The 16,360-nt window shown below is 37.7% G+C and overlaps 1 protein-coding gene and 1 non-coding gene across 5 annotated transcripts in view; one reads left to right on the top strand and one right to left on the bottom strand.

Annotated features, from left to right (window-relative positions):
• NCOA3 (nuclear receptor coactivator 3) overlaps positions 1-16,360 on the top strand; it is a 115,159-nt gene that overhangs the window by 42,197 nt on the left and 56,602 nt on the right. The window contains exon 1 of one of the 4 annotated variants that reach the window (XM_066387573.1): positions 14,863-14,991. The exons of the other annotated variants lie outside the window; for them this stretch is intronic. The gene's annotated coding sequence lies outside the window, so the exon portion shown is untranslated. Of the gene's footprint in view, positions 1-14,862; positions 14,992-16,360 lie in introns of those variants that run through there. 4 annotated transcript variants of the gene reach the window in all.
• LOC136407410 (small nucleolar RNA U2-19) lies at positions 3,279-3,358 on the bottom strand. Its single transcript, XR_010751949.1, has one exon. It is a non-coding gene; the product is annotated as a small nucleolar RNA U2-19 (small nucleolar RNA).

Raw genomic sequence — 16,360 nt, 5'->3', positions numbered from 1 at the left:
TCAAGTAGTGTTAAGATTATTTTGAGGAACCAATGAGTACAACTGGAAATGTACTGCCAGTTTATTTTTATTTTAAATTTTTTTTAGATTTTTTATTTATTCATTTTTTAGAGAGAGGAAACAGAGAGAGAGAGAGAGAGAGAAGGAGGGAGGAGCAGAAAGCATCAACTCCCATATGTGCCTTGACCAGGCAAGCCTGGGGTTTTGAACCAGCGACCTCAGCATTCTAGGTCAACGCTTTTACGCACTGCACCACCACAGGTTAGGCTTGTACTGCCAGTTTATAACCCTAGCCAAGTTTTAGGAAGAGTGGACTGTATTAGTTTGCTAGGACTGCCATAACTAAGTACCACAGACCAGGTGGCTTAAACAACAAATTTATGTTTTCACAGTTCTGGAGGCTAGAAGTTCAAGATCAGGGTATCCACAGAGTTGATATCTTCTGAGGTCTTTCTGCTTGGCTTGTTGATGGCCATCTTCTCTCTTGTGTCTTGCATGGTCTTCCCTCTGTGTGTGTCTGTGTGCCAATCTTTTCTTATAAAGACACCAGTCATACTGGATTAGGGCCCACCCTAATAACCTCATATTAACTTAATTACCCCATTAAAAACCCTATCTCTAAATACAGTCACATTCTGAGGTTATGGGGGCTAAGACTTAAACATGTGGAATTTTGGGGGAGGGTGGGAGGACATGATTCAGTTTGTAACATAGGCCATGTTATTTTTGTCTTCCCAATTTTAAGGATTTTGTAATTTTTTTCTTGTGGGAGAGACAGAGTCAGAAAGAGGGACAGACAGACAGGAAGGGAGAGAGATGAGAAACATCAGTTTTTCGTTGCGACACCTTAGTTGTTCATTGATTGCTTTCTCATATGTGCCTTGACTGGTGGGCTACAGCAGACTGAGTAACCCCTTGCTTGAGCCAGAGACCTTGGTCTCAAGCCGGTGAGCCTTGGCCAAACCAGTTGAGCTCGCGCTCAAGCTGACGACCTCAGGACCTCGAACCTGGGTCCTCCACATCCCAGTTCGACACTCTCTTCACTGCGCCACTGCCTGGATTTTGTAATCTTTATGTTTGTAATGTCTAAGTATATGATTTTTAAATTCTCTTCATAAATTTGAAATGACTGGTTTAGCATTATGAAAATACTAAATCCTTGCTTTGTTAAATGTTCTGCTCTACTAAATGTAAACATAGTTTATTTAGCTAGTAATTATAATAACATTTTTATAATAAGATAATTGTTAGTTTTTTTAGGGGTAGTTTAGAAGAAAAGAAGGAATATTCATTGTTAGAAAAGATGCTAAGGTAAGTGGTAGGAAAAGCTTGAACTCCCAGAATGTAACTTGTGCCACCTGGATCTTTGTTTTTAGCATTTTATCATAAATAAATACTAAGAGCCATAGTTACCATTTATTGATCTGTTGATATATGTATCAGAATTTGAGTATTTCAAGCTCTTTATGTAATTCTCATATAATTCTCACAGCAAGTCCACATGATATTTTTTATCCATTTTAGGATGAGGCCCTCAACTGGGTGAAGTTAGCCCATTTACATGCAAGGTTTGTAATCTTTACTAGACTGCCTTCTCATTTTCTACTTGAAATTTGTCATTTTATGGCAGATTTCTCTATATTATACATGATTTCATCTTTTTTGGTCAGGAGCCAGAGGTTTTCTTCTCTATGTTGGGCAGAATTCCAGAAATCATTCCTGGAACAGAAAACTGAAGGCATTTGGTATTTTATAGTATGACATTAAGTCATAAGTGTGTGTGTATGTTTTAAATTCCAGAAAATTGTAGTAGCTGGGTTGGCATCTTTTAATTATATTTTAGCTGCTTGAGTCCCGGAGATTTTATATTAATGCCACAGATTACTTTTTTACAAAATTTATTTATTTATTTTAGCAGAGAGGAAGGGAGAGAGAGAGATAGATAGGAACATTGATCTGTTCCTGTATGTGCCCTGACCAGGGACTGAACCAGCAAACTCTGTGCTTTGGGACGATGTTCCAACCAACCAGGCCACCTGGCCAGGGCTGCCACAGATTACTTGAAGGCAGACTTATCCTTTTTCAGTACTGTTTCACTTTATTTTCCTTTGTGCTTGTAACTAGAAAGATTAATAATAGAATATCTTCTTTAGAGAACTTTTCAAATGTTATGGGATTTTATGTAAAACCTTCTTATATTCAGGCATACCTCAGAGATATTGCAGACTTGGTTCTAGACCATCACAATAAAGCAAATTGTTATCTTCTTGCCGGTAGAGGGTCTTGCCTTCCATTTGTAAAAAATTCAACATTTGTGAAGCGCAGTACAGCAAAGTGCAGAGAAGCTATGTCTGTGTCGGTAAGCAACTTTCAGATGTTTTGACCGTTTTTTGGGGAACAATTCACTCCTCTACGATCTTTGAACATCCTATACATATTCACCTGTACAAATTTTTCCTCTTATTTCATCCACCCAAATTTTGTGTGACTGCTGTGTGTTAGGCACTGTGGTCAAATCAATACAGAGCCTTGGACTCGACCTTCAAGAGGGAGAAGGAAGCCAGGCAGTTACCAGGTGATAAGCACAATAGGGGTGTTCAAAAGTGTTAGTGATGGAGTTCGTTGGAGGATTGTATAACTTAAACTAGGATTGGGAAGGTGGGCTCGAAAAGACAAAGTTGAAGCATCTCGGCAAGCTTTCAGGAGGAGGAGAGTTACAAGGTTCAAGCTGGAGGTGAGTGCTGGATCCATAGGATAGCATTCTGAGTGAGAACAGTTTGGGGGAAAGATTTGTAACAGTTGGGGTGTCCTCTGGGAAATGGTAAGTTATTTAGTGTTACTGGGCCCTTAGGTTCAAGGAGAGGTCTTTAGAAATGAGCTGAGAAGGGGATTTCAACTGTATAGGCACAGAAGAGATTAAGTAGAGGCATGGAAAGACTGTCCTGATTCAGTTTAGGATTAAGTGGAGAATAAAGGTAGGCTTTTGGAGTAGTCCAGGGAAGACTACTAAAGGGTAGTTGTAATGAGGTTAGAAAGAAATAGATTTGAGAGATATTACAAACTAATGATACCATCGATGACAGAGGTGCAGGACATAAACTCTTAAGACTATCTTATGCTTCCCTAGTATTGAGTTTACTTATAGTATTATAATGGGCATTTAGTAACCTTTGAATGAATAAATGGACAGAATGGCTAATTTTGCCAATGATGAGTCTGTTAGTCTAACCTACTACTTTTCTCAGTTCTACATGTTTTTATTTTTATTTATTAATTAATTTCATTCAATTCCGAGCTCAGATCAAGGTAGACTGGAAGATATTCTGATGTTCAGATTTAACTATTTCCATCACTGATCCACTTCAGTAAGAGAGGATCTCAGAGACTCTACATATTTTTAGACATCTGGGTATTGCTATTATGGGACTGTAGTGGAATTTTCACATAAGTCTATATACAAAGCTGTTGAAAGACAAATTATAAATTATTTCCCCCTAAGATCACATAAGTGGCTTCGAATAAGTGGCAGACCTCCTGATAGAATTCAGGTCTTCTTAATTCAGGTGTTGTTTGTGGTGGGATACTTATTCTTGTGGCCACATAATGCTTGATTGAACCATGTTAAAATTTCACTCAAACCCCTTTTAAAGGCTTTATTGGTATTATTTTGTTCTAAAGATAATAAATCTTCCTCTCAACCTTATTGGTATATTTTGAGAAATGGGGTTAAATTGACAAAATTTGTCGTGACTTACAAAAATAATCATGGATTAGATTGAGAATCTCAGTGAGAAAGCAGGAAGGATGGAAGTGTTTTTCAGGTTGGGATAAGCGAGATCTTTTAAGAGGCTTTGTTCTAGTCCACTGCTACTCAGAAGTATAGTCTGTGTTCTTGCAGTATTTGTACCATCTGGGTCACATTAAGAGTGCAAATTCATGGGTAGCCAGCCAGGCCTACCGAGTTGTACTCTTGGAGGAGGGCCCAGGAATTTAACAACCATCCATCTTCTGCAGGTGATTCTGCTCCCTAAAGTTTGAGAAGCACTTTTCAAGACTAGACAGTAGATAGGGAGGATTAACTTCATTTCCTCTCTTTAGAAGTACTATTAACTGTTATGTTTAGGAACATGTGTCCTAGAGCAGCTCTAAAAAGTCAGGTTTCCCCTGCAGCAGTGGCTATCAAACTTTGGCCCACACCAGAATCACCTGGATGCCTAAATCACAGACTGCTGGCCCCACCTTCAGAGTTTATGACACTGGCATAAGGGTCAAGAACGTGCATTTCTTTGTGTTGGTGATGCGAATGCTGCTGGTCTTGGGACCACAATTAGATGACCACTGTTGAAGTGGGAGATGGGAATTATGATTCAGGCAGAATCTCTCCGTCTAATGGTTTTCTGGACCCAAGATCCTTATTATGAAAAAAATAGAGGATGAAACCGTACTTCTAATATCCCTTGGTCATAATTGGAAAAAACTTAGTTTTAGGGTTAGTTATGCCCCTCTTTCCCTCCAAATTACAAAATGGTTGCTATTGGGTAATTTTGGAATAAAAATTTATGCAATCACAGTGTTTAGTACAATTAAAATTTAGGAAAAGGTAGTACAAAAAGCATGAACATGGAATTCAGGCTTTTTTTGAGGTCGGATTAATCCCTGTTGTGAGACCTTGAGCATTATTCTAACCTACCAAAATTTTAATGTTCTTATCCATGGACAGTAAAATGCTGTGCACCCTCAGATTCTAGTAAATGTTCCTTCTCTTTATGGTAAGATCTAGTTTGTAACAGTTGGGGTGTCCTCTGGGAAATGGTAAGTTATTTAGTGTTACTGGGCCCTTAGGTTCAAGGAGAGGTCTTTAGAAATGAGCTGAGAAGGGTTCAAATGGTGAATGAAAAATATTTGGAGTGACAGAAAGGGTAAATTATTCCAAAGGTTGTTTGGGATTAAATTGTATATCGAATACAATCTTTCATCTAATAAAGGTCATTTAATATGTGGTGCTACTCAGATTTTCTTAATCTGCCTTCCAGTTAAGATGTTTAGGGAGAATAAATCCTTATTTGGCAAGTAATGTAGCCCCCTCCTTTTTTTGTGAGAAGAGGAAGGGAGGAGAGAGAGACAGGAAGGGAGAAAGATGTAAAGCATCAAACCTGTAATTGTGTCACTTCAGTTGTTCATTGATTGCTTCTCATACATGCCTTGACTGGGGGGGTTCCAGCCAAGACAGTGACCCCTTGCTGAAGCCAGTGGGCTTCAAGTCGGTGACCCCACACTCAAGCTGTGAGCCTGCGCTCAAGGTGGTGACCTCAGGGTTTCGAACTGGGGTCATTAGCATCCTAGGTTGACATTCTATCCACTGTGCCATCATCTGGTCAGGCGCAAGTTGTTTTTTTCAATTGTTTCATGGACATTTTTTGTGTGTGTAGTTTTCTGAAGTGAGAAATGGGGAGGCAGACAGACTCCCCCATGCACCCAACCAGGATCCACCCGGCGTGCCCATGAGGGGGCGATGCTTGGCCCATCTGGAGAGTTGCTGTTCCAACCGGAATCATTCTAGCGCCTGAGGCAGAGGCCATGGAGCCATCCTCAGTGCCCGGGCGAACTTTGCTCCAATGGAGCCTTGGCTGCAGGAGGGAAAGAGAGAGACAGAGAGGAAGGAGAGGGGGAAGGGTGGAGAAGCAGATGGGTGCTTCTCCTATGTGCCCTAGTTGGTAATCGAACTCAGGACTTCCACACGCTGGACCGATGCTTTACAGCTGAGTCAACAAGCCAGGGCCTTGTGGACATCTTTTTAGGTGATTGTGTAGGTTAGGTCTGCATTCTTTTCAATGGCTATATCACATAACATTTTAGGATGTCCTTTCTTTAGCCATTTATCTATTAATTCAGCAAACATTGAGTACCTATCAGGTACCAGTTACTGGGGATAAATATCAACAAACAGAACCTACTAGAGTAGAAACTCTCAGCTTAAGAAACTTGCATGAGGCCCTGGCCAGTAGCTCAGTTGGTTAGAGCATTGTCCCAGCATGTCAAGGTTACAGATTCAGTCCCTGGTAAGGGCACATGCAAAAATCCACCAGTGAATGCATAAATAAGTGGAACAATAAATTGATGTTTCTCTTTCTCTTTCTAAAATCAATCAATAATTTAAAAAAGAAACTTACATGAAGTTAGTGTTTGTGTTTTCCCATTGATGGGAAAACCATATATCTTTTTACCTCTCTAGTTACCATATATCCTTTTCCCTTTTTTATATGATGTTATATTGACTGTTCTTATACGTATCTTTCATATATGATGTACTTGTGCTGTATTCCTAGACATGGGCTTGTTGAGTCTAAAGGATACATGCTTAGAATTGTTATCTTTTTGCCAGCTGGTACCATTTGTTTTCATTTTACATTTCCCTAACCTTTGGAAGAGTTGTGTATGTTTTCATGTGTTTATTGGCCATTTGTACTGTTGTGAACTGCCTGTTCTGATTCTTTGCCCAATTTCCCTCTTATGTTGGCTTTTTCTTAATAATTTTGTAAGTTCCTATCTGTTTTGGGTTTTTATTCCTTGTCTGTTTATGCACTGCAGATGTTTTCTCCCAGTCTATTTATCTTTTAAATTATTTCTCCTTAATTTGAGACTTAGAAAAAGTTGCAAGACTAATATAAAGAATTCTTCACTTTTACTCTTCAACTGTTAACATTTTAATATGTTTGCTTTCTTCTATTATTTAAAAAAATTTTTTTTGAACCATTTAAGACTAAGTTGCAGATGTGAGATCCCTTTACTCCTAAAAAAAAATTTTTTTTTCCCCTGAAGCTGGAAATGGGGAGAGACAGTCAGACAGACTCCCGCATGCGCCCGACCGGGATCCACCCGGCACGCCCACCAGGGGGCGACGCTCTGCCCACCAGGGGGCGATGCTCTGCCCCTCTGGGGCGTCACTCTATTGCGACCAGAGCCACTCCAGCGCCTGGGGCACAGGCCAAGGAGCCATCCCCAGCGCCCGGGCCATCCCTGCTCCAATGGAGCCTCGGCTGCGGGAGGGGAAGAGAGAGACAGAGAAGAAGGAGAGGGGAAGGGGTGGAGAAGCAGATGGGCGCTTCTCCTGTGTGCCCTGGCCGGGAATCGAACCCGGGACTTCTGCATGCCAGGCCGACGCTCTACCACTGAGCCAACCGGCCAGGGCCTACTCCTAAATATTTTAGTATATATTTTCTCAAAACAAGGGATTCTTTTACACTATATAATAATAATAAAAATTATGAAATTAATATTGATATAATGTTCTATGGACCTTATTTAGGTCTCATTAATTATTCTAATAATGCCTCCTACAGGGAAGGAAAATCCAAGAGTGAATGCATTAATTTGTTATCTGTTTAGTCATCTTTTTTTTTTTTTTATGATATGAGCTATCTTTTTTTTTTATTTAAATTTTTTTTATTTATTCATTTTAGAGAGGAGAGAGAGAGACAGAGAGAGAGAGGAGAGAGAGACAGGGGGGAGGAGCTGGAAGCATCAACTCCCATATGTGCCTTGACCAGGCAAGCCCAGGGTTTCGAACCGGCGACCTCAGCATTTCCAGGTCAACGCTTTATCCACTGCGCCACCACAGGTCAGGCTGTTTAGTCATCTTTAATCGGAGACAATTTCTGATCTTTGTGTTTCATGACATTAATACTTTCGTAGACTATAGATCAATTGTTTTAGGAAGTCCCTCAATTTGTGCTTGTGTGGTATTTCCTCATGTTTAGATGAAGTTCTGTGCTTTTGGGGGAGGAATACCATTGCAATGTTGTGTTCTCAGTCCATCCAACCTGGAGGCACATGTCTTTGAATAGTCCCATTATTGACACTCATGTTTAGATTAGGTTCTAACCTGGACCATTTAGTTGAGGTGGTGTCTTCTACTTTCTCCATTGTAAGAATATTTGTGGGAGATACTGTAAAACAGTGATCTCCAACCTTTTTTGGGCCACGGACCGGTTTAATGTCAGAAAATATTTTCACGGACCAGCCTTTAGGGTGGGACAGATAAATGTATCACGTGACCGAGACAAGCATCAAGAGTGAGTCTTAGACGGATGTAACAGAGGGAATCTGGTCATTTTTAAAAAATAAAACATCGTTCAGACTTAAATATAAATAAAACGGAAATAATGTAAGTTATTTATTCTTTCTCTGCGGACCAGTACCGGTCCACGGCCCGGAGGTTGGGGATCACTGCTATAAAGTTTCCTGTGAGGCATAGAGGTTTTGAATCTGCAGTTATGAAAAGATCCTCTTCTTAAACTTATACCTACTAGTTTTAGTTTCCCTTGATGATTCTTGTTTTCTGGATGAATTATGATTTTGTCAAATGGTGACTGACTTTCTGGTTCCATTGTTCCTTCTGTATTTATTAGCTTTCTACTGTAAGGAAGAGCTTTCCTTTGTGTATATATTTTCATATTTATTGTGGATTTGTGAATTTTTACTTTATCCAGTAGGTTATAATCCTTTACCATTATTATGCTCAAATTGTACCGGGTTTGTCCAGTTGATGTTTAATTTTGATTTTTTTAAGCATATGGAATCTATAAAAATATGCTAATTTAAAATGTATTGATCTTTTTAGACCACTGGATTTTGTGTTGTACTTAGGGGAAGCTCTTAAATGACTCCCCATTATTGATCATCTAAACCCCATGGTTTTCTAACCTTTGTTGCTTGCCTCGTGACCATTCTGTTGCTTCTAAGCCCCAGACTGGGGAGTGGCTGGGAGTAGAGAACAAAGGCGCAGAGAAGCCCATAGTGAAGTGGTTGCTGTGCTTAGCCCACAACACAACCATTAAGTCACACTTGTTAAAAAAAAAAATTAACCCTCTGAACTGTAAACAAAAATCATTAAGGGTATTTAAACGTCTCCTTTTTAAGCAGTATGCTAAGTATATTTAATCTTTTCCTAATGATATAGGAAATTAAGGACATTATTATTAATTTTACTTTGGGTGACAACTCTTATATCTCCTGAATTAAACAGGATTATTTCTCTTGAGGCTGAAAGACACTAGAGTCCAGACCACTCTAATTTTAAGAGTTTTTCTGTTTGCTTTTTTTTTTAAACAGGAATTTATTTTTTTTAATTTTTACTTACTCATTTTAGAGAGGTTGGAAGGGGAGAGAGAGTGAGACGGGTTGGGGGAGGAGCAGGAAGCATCAACTCCCATATGTACTTTGACCAGGCAAGCCCAGGGTTTGAACCGGTGACTGCAGCATTGCAGGTTGATGCTTTATCCACTGCGCCACCACCGGTCAGGCTCTGTTTGCTTCTTATTTTTATTTTTCTGTTTTTCTTTGCTATTGTTTGCCAGCCAGTTAGCTGTACTTTCTTGCTGTTGTCAATACTTTGCTTTTATTAGTGTCTCCTTTCTAATTTGCTGTGAGGTTGGGAAGCCAGATACACACAATACACAATTCTAATAAGCTGGGAATAATAAGAACAAATAAACTCAAGTGTGAGGCCCTGAGAGTCTCTCTTAATGAGTAGATGGACTATACATTTTTTTTTTCTTTGTACCAATTGTCAGGCTTTTCCTGACAGTGTTGGTGACAGCAAGGCTGTCAGTCATTTAGTCTTTATAACTGTCATTTGAGATAAGGACAAGGTGTATTATCCTTATTTTATAGAGGAAGAAACGGGTGGTGTTGGTTAGGAGAGCTGGAATTTCAGTCTGTTGTTTCCCTCCAAATCTATTAAATAAGCTTTGTCTTTAGTTATACTTCCCTGCCCCATCCATTACTAATCCTAGAAAGCTCTTTGTATACTGGCTTAAAGTATGGTTCTCCTATTGACTTTATTAAACTTAAGTTTTAAAATGAAGCATATTACTTTTAAAGCAGATTAACACATAATTTTCACGCTCCCATTGGTCTGCAATGCGAGTCCCAGAGTAGAAGTGGGAAGAAGGTTGAAACTATTGGACTTAATGATAATAAAATAGGTAATGAAATTAACTAATGGTAATTAACCAATGATCTGTTAGTGCTATCATATACAGCAGTGGTCCCCAACATTTTTTGGGCCATGGACTGGTTTAATGTCAGAAACTATTTTCACGGACCGGCCTTTAGGGTGGGACGGATAAATGTATCACGTGACTGAGACAAGCGTCAAGAGTGAGTCTTAGACGGATGTAACAGGGAATCTGGTCATTTAAAAAAAATAAAACATCGTTCAGACTTAAAATATAAATAAAACGGAAATAATGTAAGTTATTTATTCTTTCTCTGCGGACCGGTACCAAATGGCCCACGGACCGGTACTGGTCCGCAGCCTGGGGGTTGGGGACCACTGATATACAGTACTGTCTTCCTGGAACCGTCTTTGCATGATTGGTTCCTCTCAGCCCTCAGATTAAATGTGGCATCGTAAGAGAGCCCTTTCCTGAGCTGAAATTGCTTTCCTTTTCCTACCTTCTCCCCTTTTCTATATCATATCACCCTATTTCTTGTTTTTATGGCACCTACAATGTTCTGGAAATTCTTTATCTATTTGTTGTTTGTTACTATCTAATAAAATGTAAGTTCTGCGATTTTCTCTTTTGTCGATCTTTAGGATTTATTGCATCTCAAAGGCATGTGCCTAGGTCTTTTTGAACTTCTCTGAGCACCTTCCTTTGCCTCGTCCAGGTACTGGCTCTCTGAATTTAAGGACCTCTATGAGGGCCTGTATCTTGTTTACCTTTGTTTCCACAGAAGCTGGAATAGCAGTACTGTAGAATGTGGTAGTTTCAGCAAACATTGTGAAATGGATAGATGATTTACACTTATTGTTACTTTGTGCTAGGCACTGTAATGACAACCTATTAGCTTTTTCACTTGAAGGTATGGTTGAGGCTTATAGACTAATGTAGACTAATGTGCTTTTTTTCCCCTGAATTAAGCTTTTTAAAAAATTTATTGATTTTTAGAGAGAAAGGGAGAGAAACATCGATTTGTTGTTGCAGTTATTTATGCATTCATTGGTTAATTCTTATATGTCCCCTGACCAGGGATGGAACTCACAACCTTGGTGTATGGAAATAATACTCTCACCAACTGGGCTATTGGCCAGGGCTTAGACTAATGTGCCTTTAAAAGAGTAAACATATGGCATAGTTACATGATTTGCTGATTAATCCATTTTGTATGGTATAGAACTTGGTATTTTTAAAAAAGAAAATTTCAACTATGGGATAGACATCCTATCCAGTTTGATGCCATAGAAAATATTTGAGTTTTTTTTTTAAAGAGTATTTTTCTTTTTAAGAGAGAGTGATTTTTTAACTTATGTCTGTGAAGTGCTCTCACAGAGCAAGGAGACATGCAGGCCATTGTTGCGATTGCTTTTATTTTATAGTCAGTTTCCTTTCAGGTTGTGTATTGGGCACAGAAGCTGTATTGGTAGAGGAAGAAAGCCAGGCAGCTAGCAGTTGTAGCCCTCATTCAGTTTGTCTTGTTTGTCAAGTGAGGAACACATTGGGTACTGGATAAAACCAGGGAAGAGAGTGAATTAGTTGGAGATGCGAAGAATGGTTGTACCTCCTGTGCCCTGGTCTATGGCAAGAACCTGGCTAGTCACTACTTTATCTCTGCTTTGTTCTAAGTTAGTTTTGGAATAATTCATTGTATCAATTTGTTTGAACTTGAGCATCTAGTACCCAGGTTATTTTTTAATTTTTATTTCTTTGGTTGAAGTTATTGAACCTTCAAACTTCAGTTACAATAAAAGGATGAGAGCATAAGGGAGGGACAAATTATATTCTTAATTTATGTAGAAAATACAAATATAATGGCTTTGAACATGCTGATAATTTAAAAAGAAAGGCTAGGTTTTGTTTTTATTATACAACCATTAGAAACACAAAGGTGCTTTACTGATTCTGTCTCTCTGTAGAATATCATGGTTTAAGGATAACTCTGATCTGGTAGGTAAGAAAAAATGAGGCATACAAAATTAGCCAAGGTTACCTATAGAAAATTATAAGGGACATGCAGATTTTCTGACTCTACCTAATATTTATCCAATTAGTTGAAATATAAACAGAGCCTTAAAGAGGACAGGCCAAGTACTCAGTGTGGTTTTCTAGCTGTAACTGGCAACTACTCTGTTAAATCGTGCTATTATTAATTATTCAGGCAGAAGGTTTGTTTTTGTTACTGATAATGTATATTTTGATTTTTTTTTGATAGAGACATATTTATATTAAGGTTGATGAGAGGAAAATTAAATTGAATTTCAATACAAAACTTTTGCAATATAATTTTTTTGTGTTTTGGATTTCTACTTTTATGACTTTTAAGGCCAGTGTTGGCTTTAGCTGAGAGAAATTTGAATCTGATTCTGTCTTCTTCAAGGGCGTATGTCTTTATTTGAATGCAGTTTGCATAGCAAGTACAGGTTGAATGTGTTGAATGCTAAGTTTACCTTAGTGTCTGGTATTACATATATGATTTGCACTATATTAAGTAAAATGTTTTAATGTGTTGTAGCAATGAGGATATGGGATATGCCTTTTTTTTTTTTTTTTTTTTTTTTTTACAGGGACAAAGAGAGGGACAGACAGGGACAGACAGACAGGAATGGAGAGAGATGAGAGACATCAATCATCAGTTTTTCGTTGCGACATCTTAGTTCATTGATTGCTTTCTCACATGTGCTTTGACCGCGGGCCTTCAGCAGACTGAGTAACCCCTTGCTCAAGCCAGCGACCTTGGGTGCAAGCTTGAGCTTTTTTGCTCAAGCCAGATGAGCCTGCACTCAACCTGGCGACCTTGGGGTCTCGAACCTGGGTCCGCGGCATCCCAGTCCCGATGCTCTATCTACTGCACCACTGCCTGGTCAGGCAAGGAGGATATTCTTGATAAAATTTTGACATGAGTATTATACAGAATTAAATTTCTGTCTTTAAATACTAAGGAGGGGAAATATTTTACTCTTTATATGCCGAGAATTCTGGGATCTTCCTGTTCTCCCCTTCTTATATAGTTGCTGGTGGAGATGGAAGCATATCTCAGTGTTCATAAATGCAATCACCCATTCCCTTCCCCCATCCTTATACTGGAGTCTAGTTTTGCCTGCAGCTGCAATGGTAGGCATCTTTCAGGAAGTGACCTTGGCTTGTATTAATCAAATTCAGAACACACAAAAAAGCTTCTTGCTAACATGCTGACTTGATGTAAAATTTTATTGCATCCATTTTCTTTCAAAATGAGGCCATCTTATAAAAAGAAGATATAGAGAAGACTTCTAATTTAATGTATTATATAAAAAAGGCTTCTGCAAGCCATGTTTAAAAAGTCCTTAGATTTTAAAAGTATAGCCTTTTTATTGACAAATATGCATAGACTTAAATCATGAAGATTTGGGAGGTTTTTTATTTTTTTAAAATCAAAATTATTCATTTTAACACTGAATTAAGAAAAAACATGTCAGCATCAAGTTTTAAAATTTACTGTTTTAACAACTGACATTGAATTGCTATGTAAACTTGGTACACTGTGAATCTATTCTAGAACCCTTTAGCAGTTATATATATTAAATAAGGCACCTTTGTATATTGGTTATCTTTGAGTGTTCAGAAATAACTGTAGTGTCTTACTTTGCTGGTTTGGATAAGAAAATGAATTTCCTACATGAAGTAATTTTCTTAGGCATTGTTAGTGCCTATAGCAGCTTCTAAGTATAACCTTAAATTGAAGTCAATAAACCTACTAAAATTTGACCATCTATTGTATTAATAAGAAATGTTGCTAACTAAAAGTTCACACATCTGCTTATTTGGGATTTAGCTGATTATTTTAATAGAGTAATTAATGCAAGTATTTCACTTTTATCATGTAAAGAAATTTAGTTTTTAAATCTAGGATAGTACATATCTTCATTTTAACCTTGCTCAATGTTAAGTCTAGAATGTGGCATATTTAATGGTTCAATTTACTGATGTTTTCTGCATTTGAAAGAAATTTACATAAAAAAAGAATCGGAGCAGTTGTATCTATTCCCAAAGGGTTGATTCTTGAGTTTAATGTATAGGGGATCACTCCTTAGGTACTGGTGTTTGGAGAGGAAAGATATAGGAAAAGAAATCTTAGAAACTGTATATGCATTTGGTAGATACACAGTATGAAAAGGACAGACATGTTGCATGTTTATATTAATGATTTGGAGAGGAGGTGGGGAATCTATGCAAATAAAAAATTGGGGTGTAGATAAATACTTTAATTAAATGTCTTAATTTTTTGAGTTGTTTTTAAAGCATTTACTGGAAACACAACCAGCCATTATCTTTCATTATATTGTAAATTGTTCTTAGAATTGCAACCTCATGGAGACAAATGCTTTAATGTGCCTAAATTCACTGTCTTGACTAGCATTAGTGATTGGTTTGTTAGATACATACTACAAAATAAATAAATTGATTTCAAGGAGAAAGATGGTAATTACTTATTTTCCCCTCAAATATGGTCACCTAAAACTTACAATGTTCTCCCCATACCTCACCCCCCAAAAAATAAAAAAGAAGAAAAAGGAAAGCCTTACAAGAAAAGGAATATGTACAGTGCTGGTAGCCAATGAGTTAATGTTCATTTGCAGCCTGAGGGGTCAGCGTGCATTCTCTGTTTCCTGATTGGCTGCTAAAAGGTGAAATTGAAACCACTGTAAACTTTTGACCCTGTAGCAATTCTTGTGGAACGCCTTCCACTGGTGGAGCCCAGAGCTTTCCTCACCTCCCCACCCAGGCTTCCCAGCCCCTTTCCTGTATTTATTTTGTGTGATCGTGCAGCACTGCATGCAGTTTTTCCGAGAGAGGGGGGAGAGAAACAGAACAAGCACCGGCAAGCGACTTGCTTGCACGCCTGTTTTAGTAACCCTGTCATTATTAACTACAACTCAGCCAAAGATGTGGGGCCTGTTAATAAACTGGTCTGCCAACCGGATTTTTTAATTTTCTACTTAATCTCAAGGTAATTTTAAAAATGCAGAATGGTTATATTTACTGCCATTGTTCATCAGTGGATAGTGTTGTTGTGTAAACATATTTCCTGAGTATGTTGAGTTAAAAATAGCTTTCATTTTTAGCAGCCATTATATACACCCCATTGATATTTTCTATGTCTCATGTAATTTTTACACAATTGGCTCACATTTTTACAAAGGTTTTTTTTTTTCTTCTTCTTCTTCCTTGTCTTTTATTATAAAGAAATTCAAATGGCATTTTTGTTATGGTAACTATGAAAAATAATTGCAGAAATTATCTGTATATTCAACTATCAATTCTCTTTTTTTGAGGTAAATGGTTGTGCATTCACATTTAAATAGGGCTTACAGTAGAGTTATCACAGCAATCCTATGAAAAAGGCAGGACAGTTCCTCTCCTCTTCTTTAATATTATTGGACTCTGTGTCTTCAACTTTTGGTTCTTCCTTGTATCCCTGGTGTCTGGTAGGGTTTGCATGTAAATGCTGAACAATTGCTTACTGAATGAATATAGTTTTCATTTTGGTAACTATAGTGTCTATTTATACCTGCTTCTTTCCTAATTAATAATGGCAAGAACCATATTTTTTGCTTATAACTTCTGAGTGTCACTGCCGCGCCTGGCATTTAAATAGGTACACTGCAAACAGTTAATTGAATTAAATGCCTCACACAAGGTCACATCAAGAAGCTGGACTTCCAAAACCGAGGTTTCTGAAACCAAGGCTTCTGTTTTTACTCCATCATTTAAAATTTCAGGTTGTCTCCATAAAGGAATAAATGTTTATTATAATTTATTAAAGGACTATCTAGAGTAAATTAATATAAATCAGCTTGGTCCTTTAGTATGTATATACTGTAGGCTGAGTGGCAATATGTTTCAGTTTTTTGACTCTGTTCTTACTTTACTAGACATACATATGCTATAATTTGAAACAGTTCCTGCCCCACTTGTCAAAAAGATTATGACATTTAAGAAAGTTTGTCTTTACTATAGACTAAGTGTTAAATAGTAAAAAAATCCCAATCATTTTACTGAGTTAAGTTTACTCAGTTTCAAGAAAGTGGTAACTTTATAATACTAAATTTTCAAGTGATTATTAACTTACATCTATTTTTCCCTTTCAGCATAGCTACAGATTGGTTGCAGTTGCAAGTGAAATCTGTCGTTACGGTTTTGACAAAGGATATATTTTTCATTTAATAAATAATCTCAACTACAAAATAATGTTAAGTTTAATTTACAGCAATATCAGGTAACCTTTCAGTAACCTGAAATTTAATTGGTGCACAAACTTATTCTTCAGCTTTGAAGATGAGAGGGCAACAGCTGGCTTTTCCCAAAGATGGTGATTC

The sequence above is a fragment of the Saccopteryx leptura genome, chromosome 5, assembly GCF_036850995.1.
Source record: "Saccopteryx leptura isolate mSacLep1 chromosome 5, mSacLep1_pri_phased_curated, whole genome shotgun sequence".
NCBI lineage: Eukaryota > Metazoa > Chordata > Mammalia > Chiroptera > Emballonuridae > Saccopteryx > Saccopteryx leptura.
The sequence above is the reverse complement of the archived record's forward strand: the minus strand, read 5'-3'. Positions and strand labels throughout refer to the sequence as shown.